Source organism: Bos taurus, chromosome 23 (genome assembly GCF_002263795.3).
Source record: "Bos taurus isolate L1 Dominette 01449 registration number 42190680 breed Hereford chromosome 23, ARS-UCD2.0, whole genome shotgun sequence".
NCBI lineage: Eukaryota > Metazoa > Chordata > Mammalia > Artiodactyla > Bovidae > Bos > Bos taurus.
The window spans coordinates 36,456,902-36,477,248 of NC_037350.1; the positions used below are offsets into that span (position 1 = coordinate 36,456,902).

A 20,347-nucleotide genomic window follows, 5' to 3' on the forward strand; every position below is an offset into this window, starting at 1 on the left:
AACCAAAGTAGCTTCAGAATTCAGTCCCTTCTCACCACCTCCATGCTGCTTTTATCCTCTTCCAAGTTGCCATCATCTCTCACTTGACACCTGAAACTGCTTCCTAAATGGTCTCTCTGTTTCTGCCCTACCCATCTTTGATCTTGTTGAATAAACCCATCAGAGTCATTGTGTGACAACATTAGTTATATTAAGTCAATCACTGGTTAAACCCCTTCAATGGTACCCTGTGTCCCTCAGTGTAAAATCACAAAGGGATTTAAGAATCCGTGTGATCTGCTCACCAAAGTCTTATTTCCTCTCTGACCTCACCTCCCACCACTGTCCCCTTTGCTAAGTCCACTCCAGCCACTATTCCCATCTTGCTTTCCGTGGATAACCAGACACTGGCCCTGCCTCTGCCTGGATGCTCTTCTGCCAGCTATCACGTGGATCATTCCTTCACTTCCTTTATATCATTCCTCAAATGTCACCTTCTCCATGAGGTCATTCCTGGCCATCCTTTCCTCTTACTCCCCACTGCTCTTTCTCGATTTTTTTTCTCAATAGTAGTTGCCATCTTTTAACGTATATTCTACTGTCACTGGTAAAAGCTCCAACAGCACCAGAATTTTTATTTCTTTTGTATCTTCAGTGCGTAGAGCAATGCCTGACACATAGATACCATATTACTTATAAGAAAGAATGAGGAGAGAATGAATGCACAAAATAGGCTTCACAAGTCCGTGATACATGTACTTCTAACCACCCGTATCTTCAACAATAAAGGGCAGAAAAACCATCAAAGTTCTTAAAAATAACTGACACTTAAAAGTCAGAAAACTTGCTTTTCATTTACTTATCAGATGCCTAGTATGTGTTGCATTTATAATTTTGGAAGGCAGAGCTGAACATTAAGAGTTCCCTCCTATGTAAGTTTCTTATGAGTTTCTTGGCAGATTCTTCTGGTCTCAATAATTGAAACTAATCCATGTCAACAAACAGTTTTAAAAAACCAAAACTATAAAATTGGATACTTAAGGTAATTAAGTATATTTGGTTCTAGCCTAAGCATTACATCACACAGAAAAACTTTAAGGAATGCATGATTTTTAAATGCTGTAATTACAAATTATTATATTAGTAGTTGTTATACTAATGAATATAATTTGCTGATTAAAACAGATGTTGTCCACAAAGAGAAAGTTGTGGATACATCTGGAAAAAAAACTTTTCCCATTTTAATATTGATTTATTCCATATTTTTCTTTTTAATTATCATTTTAAGGCAACTATCTGCTTGTAAATTACAAATGAGAAGGAGCAGTACTTTTAACATTCTCACCAAAAACTTCCTAAGGGTAAATGAATATAATCTTCCTCAAACTAAATAATCACTCAGGAATGGTGATGTATTTTACTAAATTACAGATCTAGAAAATGAAAATCCAAGACTTTAAACTTCATTTCACAATGATACGCTATTCTTCGAAGTGTTGTTTATACTGTGAGTTTTCGATTTAAATAAAAACCATTCTATCAAAAACTAATATCAGAAAATGCATTGTGGTTCTTGATTTCCTCATCAAGAAATCACTGAACCATCACTTTATATCATAACAAAAAAGTGAACAAACAAAATTTTTTAAACTATAAGTTTACCCCTCACTGACAACACTGAAAGTAGAGACTTTGTGTAAATCAATTCTAGAAACTTGCTCTTATCGCAATTTACAGAAATTTCTGTAAGGAAAAGGAAAAGCCACATAGTCCAAGAGGAAGTCATGACCTTCAGCAACATACTGATACATATCAAGATTTAATAAGTGTTTGTTGAAGTGAATTAATCCATGCTTACCTGGATAAAAGACTCGAATAGAACATAATTTTAGAGGGGAAAAAAAAAAAAAAACCTCATCTTAACATGTGAAAAATTCCATCCAAATTGACTTTGAATACTTCCATGAATAGTTTTGGTTAATGTGGCTTAAAACTTACAAGACAGTCAACAAAGAAAGTTGAAAGTATCAAAACATCACCAATTCATTGTGAAAGGCAATAGTAGTAGGGTTTTTTTAATATATCTAAACATATTTACAGATACTTACCCCTTTGCTAAGCTTTTTCTTACACACATGGGTTTTAAAAATACATTCCCAACAACAGCAACTTCATGGGATAAGTGCTCTGATCCCCACTTACAAACGAGAAAACTGAGACCCCAGGAAAGCTAATGAACTGGCCCAGGTTATCAAGATGAGGATTTAAACTCGAGTCTGTTTCATTGCAAAGTCTGTTTCTAAACCTCTGAGCCCAACACTGGATAGCCATTAGAACAGATTCAAACATATTCACTTTATACATTTGTAGGTAAAATATTTGCTGGGAAATAATACTGCAGTTTAGAGCCCCTCAGAACATTCCAGCAGATAAACTTTTGCTGAAAACGTTTCAGGAAATCTGACATCTTCATACAATGCACTTTGTCGAAAGTATACTTCACAGAAATTGTAAAAGAAATTGTATTTCTTGATCTAATATTCCCTGAGCTAAACAGTTATAAGAAAATAATTGTTAGTAATACACACAAGTTTTCCACATCAGTAACTCTAGTGTTGAACAATTTGAAAATGAAGTTCCCAAGAGAGGATGCTCCTTAATTATAGAAGCAATCAACAAATCATAAAACCTTAGAGCTAAAAGAATTCTTTGAGTTTCTTTAAACTAACCCTTCACTGAATAGATGATAAACTAAAGTCCAGGCAGGTGAAGCAGTTTATCTAAGTTTCTACAACTAAATAAGAAGCTAATTATAAGACGTTTTACTTACAGCAGGATAAAAATATTTCCAATTCCCAATTATCTTTTTGACCAGACCTTATCATTTCTCAGTTACAGTAATATATCAGTGATATTCTCCAATTGTAGCACTTAAAACTACCTTGAACTTGAATCATTTTGAGGATCAAATCCTAAACTTAAATAACTTCAAAGCAACCTAGCCTAAACAAAGAAAACTCTCACTTTTCATGACAAACAACTGCTGAACAAGGGAGTAAATACTGTATCAAAATACTTTTTATATTACCAACAGTATTCATGTGAACTTTGAATGGCTTTCTCACAGAGATGATCAAGAATTATAAGATGTAAAAGAAGGAATATAAGACTCTTAATGACCACCATAAAAACTTAATGTATATCATAAAGATTAAATAAATGTTCAGCCTCTGTTGGTTACTACATAGTAAAGTTTTTATTCTGATAGAACTTACTATACTTTATATAGACCCCCAGCTAGTAGGAATTCATTTCTGTCTGGCTACTTTTGTATTTTATTTACCAAAATGAAATATCAAGAGTGTCCAAAATGAATGCAAACTACAGAAGTCCTGCTACTATAGAAATGTTCACTGTTATATTTAAAAGGAAAATCAATCATAGACAGAATAGAATACCTACCTATCAGACCCATCATTGTTATATAACTTTCCTTTGTAACTATATAACCACATTCATGATAAGTGATAACCTTGAAGACAGTCAAATTAATAAAGTTTCCTTAGAAGTACCCAAATCGTCATCCCAAATGAAAGTGAACCTACAAAAACCAGTACAAAACAAGGAACTCTAAAGTCATAAATCACTTTGAACAGGCAACAGCTCAAAATAACTAGAAAATTCTGTAAACGTATAAGCACCAGCTCCCAAACAAAGTGCCTATAGAGTATTTAAAAAGCAACGTACCTTCTTTAAGATGGAGAATTCCCAGTGTTCAAACAGTAGTAATCCACATAGGGGAGGCATCATCAAAAATCCCAACAACTTTGAAGCAACTCCAAAGAAAAAAGTTTGGCAACTTTTCCTTCAGGAATGACGATGTAGTAATGGTACTTCCACAATGTTCACTGATAGAAAGATCCAGTAAGAAGGATGTAGCACAGAGGAGGCGGGAGTGCTTCTGTTTTCTAGATGCTGACCACAGTAATCACACCTGTACAATTGAAATTCATTAGTGTCAGCTTCCGAGTCATTCTGCACAGTTTCTTTTTTTTTAAAAAAAAAAAAAAAAGTAACTTTAGCATTAATAGATTTCTTCGACATGAAAATTCAAAACCGGCATAGTTCTGGCAGCTGAATCATTTCTAGCTGCAGGTTTTAATAATGGATACTCTATATAAATCATAACTTTCAGAAGTTCAAATAGACTGTCTTTGGCTGTTTCCTCCAGTTATTTGATGGCAGCACAGTCTGATGGTTCATCTGTCCTGTCAAACCATAAAAGGTGGGAGATAAAGGCAAAGGGTGTGGGGTGGGGATAGGAAAGGAGAGCGGTGATACATCACCTTGGAATTTGGAACCATCTCACAAAACATACCTGAAGATAATGACCTAAATTTACATTTTCCAGTTCAGGAGCCCTGTTTCACACATTCCTAGTATTCAAACATGGCTAGAACATACTACCTTTGTTCACTTTCAACAAACTCTCAACTTCTGTCCCTAAATGTCTTTTTATGAACCAAGGGACGGGGCAGATAAACAACTTTTGTGGTCAAGTGCGAAAGGGCTGAAAGAAATGTCCTAGAAAGTGGAGAGGTGTACCAGTGATGCAGAGTTTGCCTCATCTGAGCCAGAACCAACCTAGAAACACTGGGAAGTGACGCTACTTGAGAAACAAAGTTAGGGAGTCTCCTTATGCCCGTAAACACTGAGGGAATCGCGCTGCGTCTCCACCCCGCAGAAGCTCCAACAGCCATCCCTCTTTTGGGCGGGCGTGGCAGACAGAAACAAAAGGTTAAAACACAAAAGGCGGGGCGGGCCGCTGGGTCTGGGGAGCTTCTGGCGCTCGCGGTCCCCTTTCTACTCAAACGCATTAAATTGGGGCGGGGGTGGGGGCCGCGTGAAGTGAGAGAGGTGATGCTGGATGGCCAGGACCGCATAGGTTATCCTGGGTGGGTCGTGAAACTGAAAGGGGCGGACGGGATGGCGGACTCCTAACTAGTGGTCCAGGCCCATCCCTGCATCCCTGCATCTCTGACAAGTCGAGAACCTGTGGCTTCTTCCTCCTCCCTACCTCGGCCCCAAAGAAAACTTTCTCAACTCTTACCAGCTCGCTCTAATCCCCTGGACCACAAACACAAGGTCTCATCCCCTACCAGTCACACCTCTTCTGCGTTCTATTGTTGTAGCTTTGGGTATGGTGCGTAGGAATCCGCACAGCGCTCCGCAGCCGGTTAAGTTATAAAAACGCCGAGGGAAGGGCCCCCCTCTTCCCGATCTCTTGCCTTCGCAGGACCAAAGTCAGGGCTGGGGTGGGGGTGAGACCCGGCACAACCCGAACCATCGTGGCATGCTTCCCTCGGGTCTCCGTGCAGCTGGGAGATAGGCGAGGCAATACCCCCCTCGAGACACTCTTCCCCCATCCCCCCAGCTCCTCATATAAAGAGGCACTTGAGAGAAATGCCCGCCTGGCTCTTGCCTATGAGAAATAAACAAATAAAACAATCTGTGCAAGTTCCTTAAGGAACAAAAGAGAAGGGACACGGGGATGGGGGGAAAGGAGATATAACTTGGCCAAACTTCGCCACCGGATCGATCCTTCGTCCTCCCAAGGGCGGGGAAGCCGGGAGCATCGCGAGGGAGAGCGGTAAACAAGACCACCGTCCCCACTTACCTTCTTCCCCACTTGGTCGCACTTTGAAGAGACACTTCCCTTGTCGCGGTCCTCGAGGCGTTCGGACACTTTTGTGTGGCCTGACAGCGGAGAAAGTCGCGGCGGCAAAGTTGCGAGAGGGAGATACCCGCGCGTCCGGGGGAGAGGGGCGGAGAGAGAGTTCATCAGAGTTCCCCCTTTTGTTCCAAGTCCCAGAGCAGACAAAGAGGCGGCGAGCGGCGGCAGGTTTCTCCTCTCACCCCTTCTTCCTCTCTCCCTCCCCTCCCCTCCCCGCCCCCTCCCTCTCCCCGCATCTCCCGCCCGGCTCGGAAACCTCGGAGGCGAGCCGGGGCGGCTCCGGCCCCAGCTCGTGGCAACTCTGCCCCGACCCTCTCCGCCCACCACCTCACTCGAAACTTTCGCCGGGAGATGCCCGTCTGGGCCCCTCCAACCCACCTCCCTTTTACTGCCTCCCAGTCTAACGCGCTCAAGTCTACCGGGAGGGGGGAGAGAGAGAGAGGAATCTCCAAAATCATTGTTTCCGGGAGATGCACCTCTTTGTTTGCACTTTCCCTGCCAATCAATGTGAGCTATCCACTTTGACATCGAGTTTCTGTCAGTTTCCCCTCATCCCGAGAGACCAGATGAGACGGGTAAAGGGGTCCACCCCCAGAAGATCCAGGCGCGTAGACAACTAGAGGTGGGCTGCGCCCTGGGTTCTCCATCCTGGCTCCTCCACTGGGATCACCCGCTCCACCCGGCACACCAAAAGAACTCAAAAGGGCATCAAGAAGTGTTAGAAAAGTCTGCTCCACCCCGCCCCCCTGCCCACCCCCACCCATTCTGTCCCTTGGAGACTGCGTCTAATCCCGAGGAGGAAGCCCATCTCGGGGGCCCACTGGGACCTCCACCCCTCGGGGCTACCTGTTGCTGCAGGCGCTGCGCGACTTGGTCCAGGGCGCCGAGGACAGATTCCCACCTCGAGCATCGCGCCCACCCCTCAGGCCCCAAACTTCTCCGAACCACACACCACGAAGGCAAGGCTTTCCGGATGGCCGCGCTCCTTCTGACCCTGGAGCCAGGCCCTCCTCACCGGTTCCCTTCTCTGCACCACTGCCTTGCCCTTGCTCCAAAAATCGGACTCAGGGTCCGTGGCCGCCTCCCCGACCTCTACTCCCTGGCAACTCCAAGCATCCCGTCTTTCCGCCTCCTCCCCCACTGCCTTGCCCGGGCAAATCGGGTGTTCCGGACCAAGAACAGCTCCGGACCCTCCTCCAGATCCTTTACCAGTGTTTCCCCGACCGTCTGAACTGGGGATCCCCATCCTCACGTCCCCTATCCTTAGACGCTCATCCCAACTGCGGGCCACAGTACTGGCGCTCGGAGTGACTCAGAGTAGCGCTCATTTTCCTTCAGGATCTTACTAGAATTGAAGGGAAGGGAAGCCGGAGGTTGGGGGGAATGGGAGAGAATGGGGGCCTGCAATGGAAAGCAGTTTCTAGGGCAAAGAAAAAAAAAAAAAAAAAAGACCAACATTCCAAAGCAAACATCCACCTTTCAGGAGGTACTCGGCCCATCGCGCACCTTCGCCCCCATCTCTCCTCCTTCCCCATCCCAAACTTGAGGGTCTTTGGGTTGGTGCAGTTTTGGGGGTGGGGAGTGTAAAGGGATGAGGCAGAAGGAGGCCTGGAAACTTGGGACCAAGGTCGGGAGCTGGGTGGGGGGTGGGGGATGCCTGAAGGAGGAGATGGGGGAGGGAGCGAAGAGCCCCCGCCGAGCCCGGAATGTCGCGGCGGACAGTCCCGGTCCTCCCCGGGAGACTCCTCGCCAGGTCTCTCCCCCGGAGAGGAACAAAGACGCTGCGAGGAGCGCGTCTGTCCTCGCCTCCCCGCGCCCGCACCCCGCCCTCCGCTTCGCTCGCTGGAGCCCACGCCGCCCTCGGAAACTTTGCAACCAACTTCCCCCCAGAGTTCGCGCGCGCGGCGCAGGGAACAGAAGAAGAAATGGGGACAATCGCACGCGGGGACCAGAGATGCCCCTTGTCCTCGTCCCCTCCCGGACGCGGAGGACCACTCCTGGCGCCGCCGGTCCCGGCCCGCGCGGGGGGCGACCCGCGGTGCCAGGGCGAGAAGCACACACGTTTTCGCCGCTCCCTTAAGGGAGCTTCTTTAGTTTAGGCGCCTGCAGGGCTGGGTCGTGAGGTCGAGGGAAGAGGTGGCCAAAAGAGATGCGGGCGGAGGGCCGCGGATCGGACCTGCGGCGGGAGGCCAGGGCGCGGGAGCGAGCGCCAGTGTGGCCGCGCCCGTCGGGCCGGGTGCCGGCGCGTCCCGTCCCGCCCGCCGAGCTCGGCCCGCGGCAGCGAGGCCGCACGGTCACGGCCCCGGGGCCCGCCCAGCCCGCCTCGCCTTCTTGCACGTCGCCCGCTCACCTGCCCGGAGCCCGGACACCTGCGCCGCCTTCTCCTGGAGCCTCGGGTCTCCAGGGCGGCCGCTGGCCTACTGGAAACTCAGAAGCTTCATCTGAGGTTAGGGATCTTCAACGCACCGCGACCAACCACAGGAGAAAACAGCCCCCACCCACTCCTGTCTGGCACATTTTCCTCTTTGTCTAATTATGATGACTTCCAGAATTCTCTTTTTAGGAGAAGTCTACCCACCACCCACCCGCCCCGCGCGCGACAAACCCTTACTTTCCGCTATCTTCATGGATTGGCTTGGAAAAGAACGAAAAAGTCAGTACTTCGAGACAATTCAGTTCTGCTGCCTCACAAAAGTACTCGTTGTGGGGTAACTCGAAGAGTTGCTGACTTCTAAATCATGACTGTCATAGTAGATTAATGGAATCTATTGAAACACTACCAAACCTTAAAAAAAATGTACTGTTTGTTTCTCTCTTTTCTCAAGGGAAGGGCCATTTGCCAGGTGAACTGTCAGTGTGGCTTCAAGAAGGCTTTCTCACAGCTTTATGGAACACTCCCACCCGGGCTGTTGGAGGTCTCTCTGTTTCCCAACCTGCTGCCGGACTAAGTGATTTCCTCCCAAGTATCTTGGTCCTTTACTAGTCAGAGCTCCGCCACCTCCACTTGTGGGCTGCTCTCAGTATGATACTAGTCACTGCTACCTTTTTCTCAGACGGCACCATATTACTATTATCATTAAATTAATTAAGATCTAGGCTCAAAAGTGGATGTGTCCATGCATACATGCTCAGTCACTTCAGTGGTGTCCAACTCTTTGCGACCCTATGGACTGTAGCCCGCCAGGCTCCTCTGTCCATGGGATGCTCCAGGCAAGAATACTGGAGTGGGTTGCCATGCCCTCCTCCAGGGGATCTTCCCTGCCCAGAGATCAAACCCATGTCACCTGCACTGCAGGCAGATCCTTTACCCACTGAGCAACCAGGGAAGCCCCAGGCTCAAAGGTGGATATACCAGAACAAATGGGCTTAGGAACCCAAGTATCTTCTCTGAACTGACAATGTGGGTGCTCAGCTTGGGACTCCACACCTGTCATTCCTACAGCAGGCTAACCGCAGCTTCTACCCTGTGTCTCCCTATTCTGCCTCCCTGTTCAAAGTATTTTTGAACAGAAGACTCCACTTGGCCAGTGCAGGGGTGCAGGCTAGAAGCGCCAGGCAGATGACGCCCTTCAGAGAAGCACTCAACAAGAGCAGCAGATGAAAGTCAGTTTAAAACTACCCCAGGTTCCCCACCTGGAGGTAGGACTAGACTTACTAAGTTGTGTTCTACACTGTCTCCACCAGGTCCTCATCTTTGGGCCTCAGTTAACCACAGCATTAACTCCCTTTCTAAGGAGCCCTATGTTGGCTACTTACTTACCTACCTCCTGGCACCTCTAGTGCTTTCTGCCACTGCATCCCAAACAGGCCACAGTACTTGCCCTTGAATCCTGGTCTCAAGGTCAGCTTCTGCAGGAGCTCAACCTAAGACATGGAGAAGGCAATGGCACCCCACTCCAGTACTCTTGCCTGGAAAATCCCATGGACAGAGGAGCCTGGTAGGCAGCAGTCCATGGGGTCGCTAGGAGTCGGATACGACTGAGTGACTTCACTTTCACGCATTGGAGAAGGAAATGGCAACCCACTCCAATGTTCTTGCCTGGAGGATCCCAGGGATGGGGAGCCTGGTGGGCTGCCGTCTATGGGGTCTTACAGAATCGGACACAACTGAAGCGACTTAGCAGCAGCAGCAGCAGACCTAAGACATCCCTCAGACATGTTCTTTTTTAAGGGGCTACAAAATGAGACTCTTCCCTGGCAAAAAGGCCATCTGCGCAATGAAAAGTACTTATTCTAGTTTATTTTTCTAGGTAATAGTCTACAATTATATATTTTACTAAAGTATAGGATCATATCTCTTGTGTGAAATTCTTGTACATATTCATAAGAAAATTTCCTTGAGTCTAATGCCAATAGACAGCAAAGCAACGGGAAATTCTATCAGAATCACCTTTTTAAAAAAATGAGTAAGAAGTAACATATAGGGCTTTTATTGAGTCTCTGGATGAGAGTTAAGGAGGATGACAAACACATCTCATACTCTATCTTAGTGTGACTTACTAATATTCCCCAGGAGATCCTATGGTGTTTTCCACCAAAATTTTCACAGCATAAATTGGCCAACTATTGCAACGGTTTTTATGACACTATATATTAAATCTTATTCTCCTCTTCGCCATCCTTATGAATAAGTCCTTAAGTATCCACATAAGTATAAGCCCCAGTGCCATCCTCTGCTCCTAGAACATTCTTTCTTAGGTGGCTCTCACCACTGTTTTCCTTAAGTTCCCCTGTGCTAGTCACCAAAGTTTGTTGTTCTATCTCTGGGCATGTGTGAGGAACACAGTTTGTGACTCCCCTTGAATCAGATGTGGCCATGAGATTTGTTCTGGCCAATGAAATGCAGACAGAAATATGTCATTTCCAGGTGGAAGCTTTAAGAGCGAGTGTATGATTTCATGTGCCCCCTTTCCATCTGCTACCGTGCTGGATAAAGCAGCTAATTTAGCCTGACTACCAGAGTGAGCCCCCTACCCCTACCAGCCAACCTCAGTGGTCATTTTGCATTAGCAAAAAATAATCTTTTCTTGTCATAAAGTGTTAAGTCAGTCATGCTCTGACTCTTTGTGACCCCGTGGACTGTAGCCCACCAGGCTCCTTAGTCCATGGAATTCTCCAGGCAAGAATACTGGAGTTGGTAGCCATTCCATGGGGTCGCTAGAGTCAGACACAACTGAGCGACTTCACTTTCACTTTTCATTTTTCTGCATTGGAGAAGGAAATGGCAACCCACTCCAGTGTTCTTGCCTGGAGAATCCCAGGGACAGGGGAGCCTGGTGGGCTGCCGTCTATGGGGTCGCACAGAGTTGGATATGACTGAAGTGACTTAGCAGCTTCTCCAAGGGATCTTCCCAACCCAGGGATTGAACCTGAGTATCCTACATTGAAGGCATATTATTTTGTGTGTGTGTGGTTTGATCAATAAAATGCTTTTATTGATGGCTTTATTATCCTACTTTATATGGAAGAACATTGCTTGTCTAGAAGTTATAGATTATCACAAGGTAACAGACATAATGAACAATACAGATGAGACACATAAACCTACACGATAGTAACTGTACTTTTTATCTTTTCTATCACCTCTAGTTTATATCACAAACTTTCAAATGTATTTTCCTAACAACGAAATACCTAGTTTTGGCAAAAAAGGACAACTTCAGCAATAGGTGAACCTCATAGAAGTGTACCAGACTCACTACCACAGACAGAAAGGGTGAGAGAATTATAGTGACAATCATTGGATAGCTTTATGATTGAAAACCATAATTTATTATTTAAACGTTTGCCTGTTACTCCCATTGAGGGCACACTGATCAATTACACACTCCTTGGAAACTGCCATTTTTTTTATAACTGAGATTTTAATGGTTGTTTTGAGGATCACTATACAGACATTTCAGTTTATACACAATTCTTCACATATGTACCAAAAATCTAAAAAATCATGTAGTTGTGATTCTTAATAGTTATTCCATGACTTTTCAGCTTAAAATTTGGAGCATATTTTTCTTAACAGGATATCAAGTATAGTTCAGTTCAGTTCAGTCGCTCAGTCATGTCCAACTCTTTGCGACCCCATGAATCGCAGCCGGCCATGCCTCCCTGTCCTTCACCAACTTCCGGAGTTCACTCAGACTCACATCCACTGAGTCGGTGATGCCATCAAGCCATCTCATCCTTTGTCGTCCCCTTCTCCTCCTGCCCCCAATCCCTCCCAGCATCAGAGTCTTTTCCAATGAGTCATCTCTTCTCATGAGGTGGCCAAAGTACTGGAGTTTCAGCTTTAGCATTATTCCTTCCAAAGAAATCCCAGGGCTGATCTCCTTCAGAATGGACTGGTTGGATCTCCTTGCAGTCCAAGGGACTCTCAAGAGTCTTCTCCAACACCACAGTTCAAAAGCATCAATTCTTCGGCACTCAGCCTTCTTCACAGTCCAACTCTCACATCCATACATGACCACTGGAAAAACCATAGCCTTGACTAAACAAATCTTTGTTGGCAAAGTAATGTCTCTGCTTTTGAATATGCTATCTAGGTTAAATTATCTTCAAATATTAATATTCTGTTACATCATACGTCCCACTAATTCACAATTTAATATCATATACACTACATACTCAAACTGTCAATCATTAATCAAGTTACTAGGAAAACTGGACTACCATGACCATAGATGTTATAGACTGCACAAAATTCTGACCAGGAGAGCCAAGATCAAAGAGTGGTTTGCTATAGGAAACAATTCTACCAAAACAATATGGAAAGAGAATTTAAAGTGTTCAAGGCATTAAATCCACAACTGACTCCAAATTGCCATTTAGAATGCTTTTGTATTATAGGATATAAAAGTTGCTGCTGCTGCTAAGTCACTTCAGTCATGTCTGACTCTGTGCAACCCCATAGACGGCAGCCCACCAGGTTCCTCTGTCCCTGGGATTCTCCAGGCAAGAACACTGAAGTGGGTTGCCATTTCCTTCTCCTGAAGGCATATTCTTTACCATCTGAGCCACTAGGGAAGCCCAAGCTACTGAGATTTCAGGATTATTTCCTTCTCCAAGGCATGAAAGTGAAAAGTGAAAGTGAAGTCGCTCAGTCGTGTCTGACTCTGTGCAACCCCATGGACTGCAGCCCACCAGGCTCCTCCATCCATGGGATTCTCCAGGCAAGAACACTGGAGTGGGTTGCCATTTCCTTCTCCTGAAGGCATATTCTTTACCATCTGAGCCACTAGGGAAGCCCAAGCTACTGAGTTTCAGGATTATTTTTAATCATGATAAAACCTGGCTGATTCTTACTTCTTCAGAGTCTCTCAGTTATTTATCTTTGCAAAGTTATACTTCTGGTTTCTTTGTGGGTTTGAGATCTTGGAAAATGTATGCAGTAGCTCCCGTGAACTCCCCTTAATACTTTCCAGCTGGACTTCAAGTTTAATGATACTGTTCTGGGTAAATTGTTTTCTTTTTGAAAGATTAGTTTATCTTCTTGCTGGGGGGAAAAAAAAAAGGTAGCAACAAATAGAGAAAAGGGATAGAATTTTGTGGAGTCTGATATACTTCATTTTTGCATCCACCCCAGAAAGAGTGGACTCTCCCCAATCTTTGTCATTGCCTTACCAACTTTCAGAACTTAACCAACACCATAAACTCAACGAGTCTTTACCAGACTACATTTTAAACTAAAATTATTTCAACAAGTCACTTAACCTTTGGTGAAGTTTTATTGGTTTTATTTATCTAATAAAACTGAGAAGTCATCACCTACTTCATGAGGTTGTTATGAGAATTAAGTGAGATAGTAAGTCTCTTAATTGAGGGGCTACATGTTACAATGGCCATTATTCAGTTTCAAATACTTCATAGCTTGTCTATCAATTTCTCCGGTCAGAACCATTCATAAGAAGGCTTGCCTGTTCTGAAATGTCTTTCATTTTCTTAATATCCAAGTAATAATCAGTATATCATAAAAAATGTTGAGAATAACAAACAACCCATCTTTTTCCTTTCCCAGAAGATACCTGGAAAACTGAAGCCTTGTTTTATTTCTAAACTCTAAGGATTGTTGGTTTTACTTGTACTCTTGGTGTGGTTACTGTTATTGTTTCTATAATAATTATATCCATTTCCTCGGGTAAAATCGGCCTCTACATAAAGCTTCCTCACCCCCTTAATCTGTATTCCCATCCCTTTGACTCATACCAAAGCCTGATAATACTGTTGCTTGTAGCAACACCATCTCAGGCTTGTGTGCTTTTACTTATGCTATTCTCTCTGAAGACGTTTATCCACCTTCTTCCTATTTCTAATCCTTACTCACCTTTCAGAGTCTTATACACCAGCATATCCTATAAAAAGTCCTTCCAGAAACCCCAAGTTGGACTAACTGTCCCTTCTTCATTGATCGCATCGAATAGCTCTATCCTTCTAGGAGGTAGTGGAGTTTTTTATTAAGATTGTGAGTTTTAGGGACTTCCCTGGCAGTCCAGTGGTTAAGACCTTGCCCTCCAATGCACGGGGTATAGGGTCCTTCCCTGGTTGTAGAGCTAAGAGCTCACATGCCTCAGGGCAAAAAAAAACAAAACATAAAACAGAAGTAATATTGTAACAAATTTCAATAAAGACTAAAAGTGGTCCACATAAAGAAAAAAAACCATGTGAGTTTCAGAATCATCAGCCGGGTGTGTATCACCTGGCGTTGCTACTCACTAGCTGTATGACTGTGATCAAGTCACTTCACCTTTTTGACCTCAGTTACCACGTATAAGGGCTTCCCAGGTGGCTCAACAGTAAAGAACCCGCCTGCCAACGTAGGAGACGCCGGAGATGTGGGTCCAATCCCTGGTGGGAAGATCCCCTGGAGAAGGAAATGGCAACCCACTCCAGTATTCTTGCCTGGAAAAATCCCACACACAGAGGAGCCTGGTGGGCGACAGTCCATGGGGTCACAAAGAGTTGGACACGATTGAGCACCCCCGCACATGCAGCATATGTAAAATAATGTAGCACTACCTGCATCATGGGATTGCGTGGACAAAATATCACAAAAAATGTAAAGTGCTAAGCATATAAACCTGACAGAAATCAAAACAGCTGTCACTTACTGAGTGCTTATTGTCTCTAGTAGATTTAAATAAAGCTAAAGTAGTAAAATAGCAGATGGTGAATTCCATTTTTATTCTCAGCTTTTCTTCTCAGATATAAAGGTCTGGAACTCCAGTGAGTTACATCTTCCTTAAGGATGTTAGGCATTGAAAACAAAAAGCTACCCAAGCTCTCAAGAGACTTTTTGTGCTACAAGAGTTATACCAGGAACTACATTTCCTAATCAGCAGTGCCTCAGTCTTTATATCAATATATCCGTATGCCTCGGTAAACTATTGGAAGGCACAGTAAGAGCAAGGATTTAGTGTGTTTCCCATGTATTAGACAGAAGAGCATTTCATCCACGCTATAGTGAAGTTCTGCTCTCGGTACTATATGTGACTAAGTAATACATAATAATTCTCCATTTGCCCAATAAGAAATTGTTTTTAAAGTCCATCAACAGAGGAGTGGATAAAGAAGATGTGGCACATATATATAGATGTGGTGGAATATTACTCAGCCATAAAAAGGAACAAAAGTGTGCCATCTGCAGAGGACATAGATAAACCTAGAGATTATCATACACAGTGATGTAAGTCAGGAAGAGAAAAACAAATATCGTATATTAACCCATATATGTGTAATCTAGAAAAACAGTCTAGATGAATCTATTTGCAAATAAGAAATAGAGACACAGACATAGAGAACAAACAAACCAAGCGGGGAAGAGGTGGTAGGATGAATTGGGAGATTGGGACTGACATATATACACTGCTGTTGCTGCTGCTGCTAAGTCGCTTCAGTTGTGTCCGACTCTGTGCGACCCCACAGACGGCAGCCCACCAGGCTCCCCCGTCCCTGGGATTCTCCAGGCAAGAACACTGGAGTGGGTTGCCATTTCCTTCTCCGATGCATGAAAGTGAAAAGTGAAAGTGAAGTCGCTCAGTCGTGTCCGACTCTTAGCGACCCCATGGACTGCAGCACTGCTGTGTATAAAATAGGTAACTAATGAGGATCTATTGTATAGCACAGGGAACTATACTCAATGCTCTGTGGTGACCTAAATGGGAAGGAAATCCAAAAAAGAGGGGATATATGTATACGTACATCCAATTCACTTTGCTGTACAGCAGAAACTAACACAACATTGGAAAGCAACTATATGTCAATAAAAATTAATTAAAATAATTTCTTGGCCAACTTAAATATATACACTTTCAGGTCATGTGTTGCTTATTTAATATGCCTCCATATTTTAGTTACGTTAATAAATTTAGAAGTAATACTTCAGAAATATTTCTCTTTTTGCCACTCACAATTCGGAAGGCAATTTTACTTTTTCTTCTTACACATCTTTGTCACCCACATTAGCCACTCTGATTCATTTATCTTTATCTGAGCTCATCATTTTTATTGCTATTTAAATTCTTGAAAACCCAGCTCTTCTGGAGTTGACATTGATACTGAAACTGGAAACTTTGTCCCCACCCACAAATATTATTCATACAACATTCAAAAAATTGTTCACCTTTCCTACAGATGTAGAGCTGAGCTAGCCACAACATGATGCCTGCTTTACCTTTAAAAGATCTGTTTATGAAGACAGCAAAATTTCATGACCATGAGATCATATCCCCAGAATCAAAAAAAATTTTTTAATGAATAAGTCTGTATAAAATATGTTAGCTTCCTTCATTTCTAGTTTGATAGATGACCTCCGTAAGCATTTGAAACCAGCTTGAGGCCCAAAGATTGAGGGAAATGGGGCTTTGCTAAGTTTGTTGTTTGAAATAAAATAATTGAGAAATTGAGAGGTTATATCATAAGATCTTCTGGTAAAGCAAACCCCTCTTCTGAAGGAGAGTTTTGAGGGAAATATCTTATCTTACATTTAGGAAGATACTGCTATAACTCTGCTTGTCACAAGTGCCACATACAGCCTTTTCCTATATTAGTGCAAGAGATATTCCAACAAATTCCATCCTCCATCTGTCTAAGACAATCCATCAATGTCTGCTTGCAATCCTAAAGCATTACAACCCCTTAGTTTCTGTCTTCCCATCTGAACCAAGGATCATTTCCATGTCATTATTCTAGAAGATTCTAAAACAGCATGTCATCTTTTAAAAACAGATTTAAACATTTCCCTCTGTTGAGGTTTAGCCTTCTCTTTCCAGTAATTTTGCACATTCTGCTGTTGCTCACCCAGTTCTATCATCTAACCATCCCTGCATTTGTGCTGTTATAACGTATGCTTCCCGGTGGAGTCAAGTTTCCATCCATTATGGAGCTTTCTCTGAACCCCTCTGCGTGAATTAGATGGGTGGCACTTTTTTTGCAGGAAAATGTACATCATGACTTCTGGTTACAACTTGTTCTTGGATGATTACTCTGTGTATTAAGCAGTACTTTAGGCTAACATGATTATGCAACAGCAATATCTTTAAATGGGAAGCCTGATGCTGTACCACGTGAAACGGCATAATTTTTGGTTTTGATTCCTGACTCTCTGTTTCATGACATTTATCCCTTATATCTAATGTAGATAAAATCTTTAACCAAAGGCAACACAGTTGAGTGGAAATAGTCTTACCTATTTTCTTCCAATTTTGCAAGGTATTGGGCTCCAAAAGTCATGTAACTTCGCCATTGCTTCGTATTTCCTGTGAAAATACTTATTTGAGATGATAACAGCCTTAAACAAGAATAGAACTGATGAATATTTTGCTTTGTGGAGAAAGGTATTATTAGACTTTCTCCTCTAGGCTAAAAAAAGAGATCAAGGTCATCCTAGTCATAGAAGTTTCTCAGAAAGACATTTTTATTACAGCTTTGACTTACTCAATCCAGGAAGCCTATCACTAATAGATACAATTAAAAAGCCCAAAGGATAAACAAGGTGGCTTTTCCCTCAGCCACCTGTTTTCTATTTTACTGCCCCGTATATCAATAGTTACACTGATTATACTTTCTCTACCATGACTTGGATGGACTTCCCCGGTGGCCCAGTGGTAAAGAATCTGCCTGCCAATGCAGCAGATGCAAGAGACATAGGTTCGATCTCTGGGTAGGGAAGATCCCCTGGAGGAGGAAATGGCAACCCACTCCAGTATTTTTGCCTGGGGAACCCCATGGACTGAGGAGCCTGGTGGGCTACAGTCTCCCATACAACTGAGCATGCACGCATGCACCATGACTTAGAATAGGCCATCTTTTAACTTTGTCTGGATTATCACCTGGTTTAGGATCAGAGGCTCTAGACACTCGGCTTAGATATTCCTTTTTCATTTCACCCTATGTTCATAAAAGATTTCCTCCCATTTTGTATTTTTTTAATATTTATTTATTTATTTGACTAAAGGAAATCAGTCCTGAATATTCATTGGAAGGACTGATGCTGAAGCTGAAACTCCAATACTCTGGCCACCTGATGCGAAGAACCAACTCATTGGAAAAGATTATGATGCTGGGAAAGATTGAAGGCAGGAGGAGAAGGGGAACGACAGGGGATGAGATGGTTGGATGGCATCACTGACTCCATGGACATGCGTCTGAGCAAGCTCCGGGAGTTGCTGATGGACAGAGAAGCCTGGCGGTGCTGCAGTCCATGGGGTCGCAAAGAGTCGGACACGACAGAGCGACTGAACTGACTGAACTGATTTATTTGGCTGTGCCCGGTTTTAGTTGCAGCATGTGGGATCTAGTTCCCTGACCAGGGAGCATAAACCTGGGCCCCCTACATTGGGAGCATGGAATCTTAGCCGCTGGACCACCAGGGAAGTCCCCATGCTGTATTATTTTCTTCTCTCATTATTTATTTAGTTGGCTTTGCATTTGCTGGCAAGTTTAGCCCTCATCGATAGGGCTGGAGACAGATCCCTTGATCCAGAGCACAGGCAGGAACTCTGATAACAGTACTTCCTGCCCTAGAAGAGGAACCACTGCGACCCCGTTGCAGCCAGGCTCACAGTTGGCCTCCTAACCGGCTGCCAGTAGCCTCCACGGAGCAGACCCTCGTCTTGAAGGAAGTGAGCTGGAGCCATCATCCTACTTAAACTAGGGCAGAGAGCCCACCATTTGTCTTCCCTTTCAGAGCCAGCAATTTTTCCCTGTAATAAATGACTTCATTTTGCCGCTGGAGTTACAGAGGTTAAATTTACAGCTAAGTGCAATCCTTTACTCGTTACAGCGCCTTCCAGAGAATTCGCTCATTTATTAGCAAAAATACCACTTGGAGTCAGCAATAAAGGTGCGGATGTGCTCATAGAAAATTACTAAGAGTCCGATGTGGAAAAAGTATAAATTATGACACCAAAAGTACTTCCACTTTTTTCCTCCTAAATTTAAAATAAAGTCCTAAGACATTTAAGGGGTTTTGGTGTCTCCAGGCCCAGTTTCTTCCCAAGAATTAATGCTTGATTTTCTAATCTTCTTGTAGGAGACCTGCCTATCCACACTAACCTTATCCTCTGTGGCTTTGAGCTTCACGAATCCCATCCCTGTACCCCCAGCCTAGGTTGTTCTTCCTTGACCAAACATGTGTAAGTCCAGCTGCTCACTGGAGGTTTTCACCCTCAAGTCCCACATATGCCTCTCATTTGACATAGCTTAAGCTAATTTTACCAATTATTTCTCAAAAATCAGAAACTCTTCCCCACAATCCTTCTTACTAGCATTACTATTGTTTAACTAATCATAATGGATAATTAGATGTCAACATAGCTAAACGTTGCCCAGATAACTGGCAAACCATACCAAAGTATGTCTGTTAGGGTGTTTCTGGAGGAGATGGGCATTTGAATGGATACATCAGTAAAAACATAAAGATCACCTTCACCCATGGGGGTGGGCATCATCCCATCCCCTGAGGGCCTGAGTGGAACGAGGGGGCGCAGGAAGGGTGAATTTGCTCTCTCTAAAGCAGAGACTTCATCTTCTCTTGCCCCCAGCCATCGGCACTACTGGTTCTCAGAACTTTGGATTTAGACTGAATTATATGGTGGGCTTTCTCGGTTCTTTAGCTTGGAGTCTGCAGATGGCAGGACTTCTCAGTTGACTCACAAGACTATACTCTGTAAATACTCAGGGCTCTCCAGAGAAACAGCCAATAGGATATACACATATACACACGTAAAGAGAACAAAAACACGGGGGTTCCTCTGTGCTTTACCCCTTTCCCCTCAGTCCTCAATTAAATGCCTAAATGCCCAAAAACAATGGTTGATTTTGTTTCCTTGTCATCTCCAACATCCTTCCCCTCCTGCCTCATAGTGAAAAGTGAAAGTGTTAGTCACTCAGTTGGGTCCGACTCTTTGCGACCCCATGGCCTGTAGCCTACCAGGCTCCTCTCTCTATGGAATTCTCCAGGCAAGAATACTGGAGTGGGTGCCATTCTCTTTTCCAGGGGATCTTCCTGACCCAGGGATCGAACCTGGGGCTCTCTCATTGCAGGCAGATTCTTTACCGTCTGAGCCACCAGGGAAGTCCTGCCCCATAGCTACTACTCAACAGGCCCTCAGCATCTTTTAATTGAACAACTGTAACACTCTC

General features: G+C 44.0%; 1 long non-coding RNA gene across 6 annotated transcripts in view; it reads right to left on the bottom strand.

The window, feature by feature from the left end:
- Nucleotides 1-8,417, bottom strand: part of LOC100847951 (uncharacterized) — a 413,745-nt gene extending 405,328 nt beyond the window's left edge. For 3 of the 6 annotated variants that reach the window (XR_814917.3, XR_003032257.2, XR_001494910.2), the window contains exons 1-2: nt 5,657-5,933; nt 3,727-3,973 (exon numbers count right to left, since the gene is read on the bottom strand). This is a non-coding gene — a long non-coding RNA (uncharacterized lncRNA). Of the gene's footprint in view, nt 1-3,726; nt 3,974-5,656; nt 5,934-8,324 lie in introns of those variants that run through there. The other 3 variants (XR_003032262.2, XR_001494911.2, XR_814920.4) reach the window with 3 other exon arrangements.
- Between the last annotated feature and the right edge of the window lie 11,930 nt (nt 8,418-20,347).